Genomic DNA, 8,511 nt, shown 5'->3' with positions numbered 1-8,511 from the left:
TGTTATATGGCTACAGATCATGAAGGCCCAGGTTCGAATTCCAGGTTAATAATAAGTATTAAATTTTTCTGTTAAGAAACTCCCAGTAATAATCAAATAGTTATTTAATTTGATAAGATTTACGTCTATTCTAAAAAAATATATTTGATCATATCATCACAATTCAGTAAAAAATGAAATGAATATATATGTCTTATCGTATTATGGAAGTGTATCCCATTTTAATCCCAAAAAGCAGTTTTTTTTACATTGATTATAATCGAAGTAACCGAGAGAGTTAAATCAAATCCAATTCGAAGGGAATACATGAAATACAACCTTCTTTTTAACTATTTGAAAATATAAAATATTTCATAAAAATATTATAACACATAAGGCCAAATTAATAACAAATGACTGTAGCTACAAAATAATTTAAGTAGGTATAAAAAATATTACAACTATACACTTTGATATCAAACGGATAGCGGCCAAATTCGTTTAACATCTTTTCTATTACACTTCGGTTCTAAAGATCTAATTTGTTGAACCATAATCTTCAAATAGACTTATCCTCGTTTCCCGCTAATATATTACGGCTTCTGCGCATCGCGATCAGGGATTACGCGGGGAAAGCTCCTATCTCGGAGATATTCAATCATAAATCTAAAAGCAATCAGTTCCGTACTTCTTATCCCATAAGCGTATTGAAAATACCTTTAAAAATTCTTTCATTAATTTCTTTTGGTGCGTAATTTGTAACTTATTTTATATCATATATAATAATTTAGGTCATTTGTATGAGATTTCTGAGAATGATGTTCATTTAAGTTGGTCGAAAATTATTTATAACTTGGTAGTATTTTTCGTCTTGTTCGTGTACAGATAATAGTTAATCATGAGAAAACTCGTACGCGTTCTTAAATTGTGGGTTAACTTTGATAATGCTATATCAATCATTGATTGTGTGCGACATGAAACTTTAGTCAGGAAGCTACGTCATTATGGAATTAGGGACACTGCACTCAGTCTTCTGATTTCTTATCTGAGCAATCGGATTCAGAGGGTTGATATAAATGGAAAGAGATCTCCCGGGTCTCCAGTTACTGTGGGGGTCCCTCAAGGATCAATTCTTGGACCATTTCTCTTCCTTGTATAAATGACCCGCCACATCTGCTAGGTGATAAACTCAAGATAGTTTTGTTTGCTGATGATGCTTCTTTAAATTTTAATAAAAAGTCGTCTTTCAATATATGACGATGTAAACTATGCTCTCTCTGAAATAGTAAATTGGTTTAGTGTTAATAATTTAATGTTAAATAGTAAAAAGACAAAATGTATTAAATTCACTACTCCCAATGTAAGATGTGTCAAAACGAGTGTGCTTTTAAACGGGGAAGATGTTTTAGAATCAACAGAGTTCCTTTCTATGACAATAGACTCTAAGCTCCAATGGAGCCCCCATATAAATAAATTGGCGAATAGACTCAGCTCTGCAGCATATGCGGTAAAAAAATTAGACTTTGACTGATGTGGATACGGATCGCCTTGTGTATTTCAGTTATTTCCACAGTATAATGTTGTATGGCATCCTTCTCTGGGGTAATGCAGCTGACATTAATACTATTTTTGTACTGCAGAAGAGGGCTATTCGTGCAATTAATAACCTGGGCCCAAAAGATTCGTTAAGAGGTAAATTTAAAGAAATTAAAATAATGACTGTCGCTTCTCAATTTGTTTTTGATAATGTTATGTATGTACGCAAAAACATAAAGGATTTTCCCAGAAATTGTGACGTACATTCTATTAACACTAGGAACAAGAATAAACTTGTTACTCCAAGTACCCGATTACACAGGGTTAGTAACTCTTTTTTGGGGCAATGTATACGTTTTTACAATAGGATCCCAGAAAACGTTTAAAATTATTCAATTATAAAATTCAAAAGAATCGTTAAAGAGCGTTTGTGTGCTAAAGGATATTACAACACTAATGACTTTTTAGTTGACTGCACACCTTGGGAATGAAATGATCGCCTCCAGGCGATGTGTTTCAAATAACTAAAATATCATTATTATTGTACTTGCAAAATGGAAAAAAAAGTTTCTTTCGCCGGTTTTTCTCAGGTCCGAGGTATTAAATTCCGAACCGGTGGTAGATTTTTGACTATCAATAAGCAAGTGTAAACACTTCTATATTGAATAAAGATTTTTGACTTTGATTATTTTATCAATACTAGATTAGGTAAGAAATTTAACCGTCGAATTATCGTGGTCAATACAAAATGTACGGAGAAACGTGTCGTGCCCCTGGCAGACAACTTATGTACTAGGTTTTACGTAAAATAATTGTATAAATTTCACGCGTATGTATAAAAATCTTATAAGAGAAATACAATCTAAGTGTCAGAGAGCTACCGAACGTACAGTGTATGATTTGTTCATGATTAATGTCTATAGGGATAAAAGCTAAGATCAAAATACGAGCCTGCTTCCTTTTACAGCGGCGTTTCTTTCTATAAAAAGGGCACAAAGCCATAGACGAAAACACGAGCCATTCGCGCATTTCTGCCCCTATCACTGAGGATCAAAATCATCCTCAAAAGATCTATACATTTTATAAAGGTTAAAAAATTGATTACATTATTTAAAAGAATAGGCATAGAAGCCATAAAATAAGGATATAATAAACTCATTTTTAGTTTAAGGACATTTCAAATCACAATTTATAATATTTATTATTAAATTTTTAATAATAAAAATATGATTAAGATTATATCATCAGTACTTCAAGCTGTTGTAAATAAATAAATTTAAACGAAACGGTTAAATGAAATGAATCTTTAAATATATTTTTTTTTTTCCCGGAAAATATGTTTCGATCCTACGCACATTTAAATTCTACATAAAATCGTTAAAGAACAATAATTACCAAGATCTCACCAATTTAAATAACATAATACAACTTGATTCAATTTATTTGCTGGCAAGCGCACTGAAATTAATATTCAATTAAGGGGACTACATGAGCTAAATGCAAGTTTTATAATGCAAAAAAGTATATGATCTAATGCAGTAAAACAAATGAAAAAAATACATAATAATCTTCAGGATACATGCTAGTTATTTGTTATTTTGAAAACACGATGTAATTAATTTAGTACGATTGAAAAAAATCACAAAATTACCTCAAAAAAATATCTTTTAACAAATTATAACTAAACTTATATACATTCAATAATTCTAACACTTACGATTTTATTATATAAATAGATAATCAAACTTTTATAAAATGTTAAAAATTGGTATGTTTTAATATTTAGTATAAGAACTTATTGTGGTATAATAATATAAATAAAAGAAGAAATAGGTTAAAACGAACTGTCTATTTTATTGTATACAAAATATAAATAAAAATATTGTAAGTATAATTGAATCAGTTTTATTTTATAATCATTTGTTAACTAACATCGAAAGAAATAAAAACAATTCTGTTGTCCTATCTATTTTTTATGAGATTTATGATTGATCTTACTTCGCTCGGTTTGGTGCCATCTATTAGAATATTTGGACGTAACCTCGTTACCTTGCTTAACCATTAGTTCACGGGCTTGCCGTTTTTGTCGATTTTGTAAGTGTGTGCGTGCGATTCTCAAGGGCACTTAGCTCTTGTAGTCCTCTTAAACACTGAGCAATACTGATAATGATACAGAGCTGGCTGAGTGCCATTTCACATTCGAGCCGGTCTTGAGAACTCCTTTGACGACAGACGCAGATATTAGACTAGACATTTGCGTTGTTAGCGTAGATTGTGACATTATTTGATTGTTTTATGTAAATGTGCAAATTGAAAAGGTACTCCTATATTTGCAAGTGTTATATTTGCTTTGGTACGGTTATAAAATAAAGTAATTGGTGTTTAGTTACACTATAGAAATAATTACTTTTTATTTGTTTTCAAATATAATAAAAATATAGTACGAAAATATTATTACTCTTATATATATATATTATACACATATATATTCTATTGTTTTTGTTGTATAAAAAAATATAGCTCTGTTAAATACGATGAGATGGTACTGTAAATTAATCATGTGTATTTTAAAAGTTAAATTTATATTTCACTTTAAAGTAAAGTAACTTCGATTATGAATAATAATATCGTAATATATAGGTTACGTGTATACGTGTAATTATTTGTATGTGTGCATATATATGTGCCTCTGTGTGCGTCCAATCATGCGCGCTTGTGTTGCACGTTGTGTGTTTTTGTGTCTATGTGTGTAGGAGCTTAGACAAATTCATACAAAAAATTTAATGTCAATGTGAAATAATAATTGTCTCCTCAAAACGAGAAAAATTCTTAGTCCAACAGTGGGATATATTTTGTAATATGCGAGGTACTAATAAAAATATTGTTAAGCAATAAATAATTTTAAAACTAATTTTTGTTTCAATTTTAGGTGGGAACTTAACGTACCATGATCAGTTTTATGTAAAAGTGTTGTTTTTATTAAGAACCTTTTGAGATGAAACATATATAAGCTCATCTTAGAGGTAATCGGCATAACGCTTCCTTTTATAGGCCCTTTTTTCATGCCCACACTCCGCCGTTGTTTTATGTGCGAGGCGCGTAAATTTTATACTTATTTGCATTAGACTTATATAATTATTCGAAAAGAATGTTTTATTTACTAAATCTAGCTTTGCATTCAATTCGCCACTGTAACATGACGATTCGAAAGAATATTTTGATTTTCATATGATTATGTTTGTAATTACATTACGCTGTAAGTTCTTTCAATAAATGTTTACTAGTCTCACATCTGCCAGTCATGATGGTCACACTTTTATTTGTGTGTCAATCTTAAAACATCATGGTTTGATCGTGCGATTTTAGCCAATAGTTGTCTTTTGTGTTATTTAACTCAACTATTTTTGTAATAGACAAATTAATTTATAATTTTATAACCATTACATACATTAACAGCCTGTAAATTTCCCACTGCTGGACTAAGGCCTCCTCTCCCTTTGAGGAGAAGGTTTTTGTAGTATATTCCACCACGCTGCTCCAATGCGAGTTGGTGGAATACACATGTGGCAGAATTTCGTTGAAATTAGACACATGCAGGTTTCCTCTCGATGTTTTCCTTCACCGCCGAGCTCGAAACGAATTATAAACACATTAAGCACATGAAAATTCAGTGGTGCTTGCCGGGGTTTGAGCTCGAAATCATCGCTTAAAATGCACGCGTTCTAACCACTGGGCCATCTCGGCTCATAACAATATATATATATAAATATATAAGTATACTATATATTATCTGTCTGGACTTGTTTATGTTTGTCTCTTTATAGTTAACCGTGATTTGATACTAAAGTGTGATATTTATTGCTATTAATATTTTAAAATATTCATTGCAATATCATACTTTATTATACGTAAAATATCTTACGGTGAAATACGTCCCGGATATTTTTTGAGGAGAGTACTTGGAGCTTATTTAGCTATATCAATGCGAGTTTGTAAATACAAAAGTACGATGACCTCCGTGGCCGAGTAGTGTGTACACCGGTTTTCATGGGTACTCCACTCCGAGGTCCCGGGTTCGATTCCCGGCCGAGTCGATGTAGAAAAAGGTATTAGTTTGTTGTCTTGGGTCTGGGTGTATGTGGTTCCGTCGTTACTTCTTATTTTCCATAACACAAGTGCTTTAGCTACTTATATTGGGATCAGAGTAATGTATGTGATGTTGTCAAATATGCATTTAAAAGTGAGTCTCGCGATAGTGTCCTTTATATCTTATATAGTGCGGAGATAATTCGTAAATAAAAAAAAATAAGAAAATTCTTATCTCGGTTTGAACCAGCAACTTTCGGCTTAGATTCGCGTATTCTACCCGCAGCGCTATCTTGGTTCTAGGCAATTGTCATTGGAATATTACTTTAAATGATTATACAAGAACGTCCATTGCAATTATTGAAGTTAGTTAATTTTTTATTGTACCAAGTTTAATATCATGTTTAACGATAAAACTTTCTTAGCTTAATTTCTCGTAACGACTGAAAGACCTCTAAAACTTTTGAGACGTAATTGGTTGTCTAGTAGTTCGAAAGTACTTATTCAGTTGAGATTTGATTAGATTTTAGAATATTATCGAATAAAATGATCTTAGCTTTGTTATATAATTAGATTTGTAGTAGGCAATTATCTAAAGTGATAAATTCCCTCAGACGTTTGTATATTTTGTTTAATAATAAACCTTATAATAATTTTTTTTTTTTATTTAACGGTGATGCGTAAAATATCTGCTTCTTTTATTTACTTGACGGGATTTGTGTAAGCCCGGCTGGCTGGGTACCACTCATTCATCGTATATAATACCGCTAAAAATAATACTTAGTATTGTTGTGTTCCGATTTTAAGGGCGAATGAGCCTTTGTAATTAAAGGCACATGGGACATAACATCTTAGAATATGTGAATATTTACCCGGACCATCATGTACGCTCTATCAGCCATTTTTTTTTTTCGTTCATTGCTAATAAATTTACAAAGTTCATAGTGATGTTTACAATATTCTACTACACTTAAGCATAAGGCAAGGAGTTTTTAGTGTACAAGACTTACTATATATATAAGGAGTTGTAAAACCATTGGAGTATTTTGATAATTGTCACACATACCTTCTAATTTGCAAATATATTATATAGGTAAATTTATAAAAATATTACCCAGGTAGTAATTATGTAGACTTTAGATTTCTTAAATTGTTTTTTTATTTTATATTTTAGACAGTCCTCTACTATCTGGTACAATAGATTTGGCGCACAGAACTAGACTTTAGCTCAGCAAGACTTTAATGGAGTTAATTATAAGTTTCATCCACTATACCTGTGACAAGATACATGGTCTTGCGACTAAGGGTTTGGGTCGAGAGCTTGCCGGCTGATGTCCCGCGGGTTTTGCGGACTCCAGCAGTACGTAATCCGATTATGTTTTTATAATTTGACTAATTCGGAGCATTTAATAAATAAGCCTGTGTGTATCTCATAAGTTCTTATTATTTATGGACTATACATAATAATATTTATATATATAATATATATTAATATTTATTATCGGTGAATGCGTTTCGTTTAAATATTATTTTTTAATTGTTTTATCATTTTTCAGTTGCATTCAAATGTATGTATGTATTCAGATTTTTCTTCAGTTATATCAACATATCAGAGCAATTGTTTAAATACAATTCAACAGCTAACAGTTACAGAAACGCGATCTGTACTCGACCAAGATCAAGCTGTTAAGTTTTCCAATTCGGACATCAACTCATTATAGAGTCGTTAATCAATCCACTCTAAAATCCTAACATTTCAATGTTTCAATTGCAGTCTCTGCATCCTTATGTATACACATGTTTCTTCAAATTTATTTTCATTTATAATATTTGGGATGTCCTCCGGATGAATTTTTTCAACAGAGAATAGCAAGATATACAGCAGACATCATATACATATATATATGCTTGAGTGTGTGCGTTAACACAGGCGTACTTTCTATTGCCTTAGTCTCGTAATATAATCCGACGGGACGGTAATCTGTCACGAACGGAGAGAGTTCAGGCCCGGGAACAACGGTTTTAGGAGTTTTATTACCAACTTTCAAACTTCAGGTTGCTGTTGAGTACGTGACACAAAAAAAAAACAAATAATTTCTTACTGGTTTGAACTCAAGGTCCTGGGTTCATTCCCAGTCAGATTTAGCTAGTTGCTAACGAGACAGAAGCCAAACATATAGTGTTTGACTGATATGTGAACTCGAAGTACCTTCTATAAATAGACGTATAATATTTCCAATTAATCGGAGAGAAATGCTTTTGAGTAAGCGTTCAAATACGTCATCATTAAATATTAATGGATTTTGAAGCCGTAAATGAAAGCATTCTATCACTTGATTTATTCGATCAGCGTTCTATCACTTGCGCTGCGGAGTTTTAATATCTATGCAAAATAGGCTCGATCGGTGCTTATAACATTATATGGACTATCACTATCATTCTTACTATGGATTCGGCAGTGCTCTTTATTTTACTTCATATCTAATTCGTAAGATGTTATTAGCTGATTTAAGCGATACGCTACTTTGAAGTATATCATTTAAAGACTATAATCGTTATTATTAAAAATGTCGCATATCACTTTTTGACATTGCACGATCGTGTTCTGTGATGAATTTCGAGTTGAAGTAAAAGACAATTGAAGTTAATTAAAGATATACTATAATATTTATTAACCAAAACATTACACGTGTAAATAATAAATGAGATATAATTGTATATGATTATTACGTGTAATATATTAATGTATATAATTTTGTAATGCGGATTAAATGGAATATTATTATATATAAGAAATTTTATAGGTTTATAGATACAAAAAACGTACTGTTATACTAAAATACAGATATTATTTGCGGCATCTGTGTGTGTGATTTTGGGCTTCCGAAACTCTTCATATATCACACAGGA

At 31.4% G+C, this 8,511-nt stretch overlaps 1 long non-coding RNA gene across 1 annotated transcript in view; it reads left to right on the top strand.

The window, feature by feature from the left end:
* Nucleotides 1-5,551: 5,551 nt before the first annotated feature.
* LOC135193711 (uncharacterized) overlaps nucleotides 5,552-8,511 on the top strand; it is a 109,080-nt gene continuing 106,120 nt past the window's right edge. Inside the window, exon 1 of the long non-coding RNA XR_010309393.1 lies at nucleotides 5,552-5,621. This is a non-coding gene — a long non-coding RNA (uncharacterized LOC135193711). The remainder of the gene's footprint in view (nucleotides 5,622-8,511) is intronic.

The sequence above is a fragment of the Vanessa tameamea genome, chromosome 16 (genome assembly GCF_037043105.1).
Source record: "Vanessa tameamea isolate UH-Manoa-2023 chromosome 16, ilVanTame1 primary haplotype, whole genome shotgun sequence".
Lineage (NCBI taxonomy): Eukaryota > Metazoa > Arthropoda > Insecta > Lepidoptera > Nymphalidae > Vanessa > Vanessa tameamea.
This window is presented reverse-complemented; position numbering and strand designations above follow the sequence as displayed.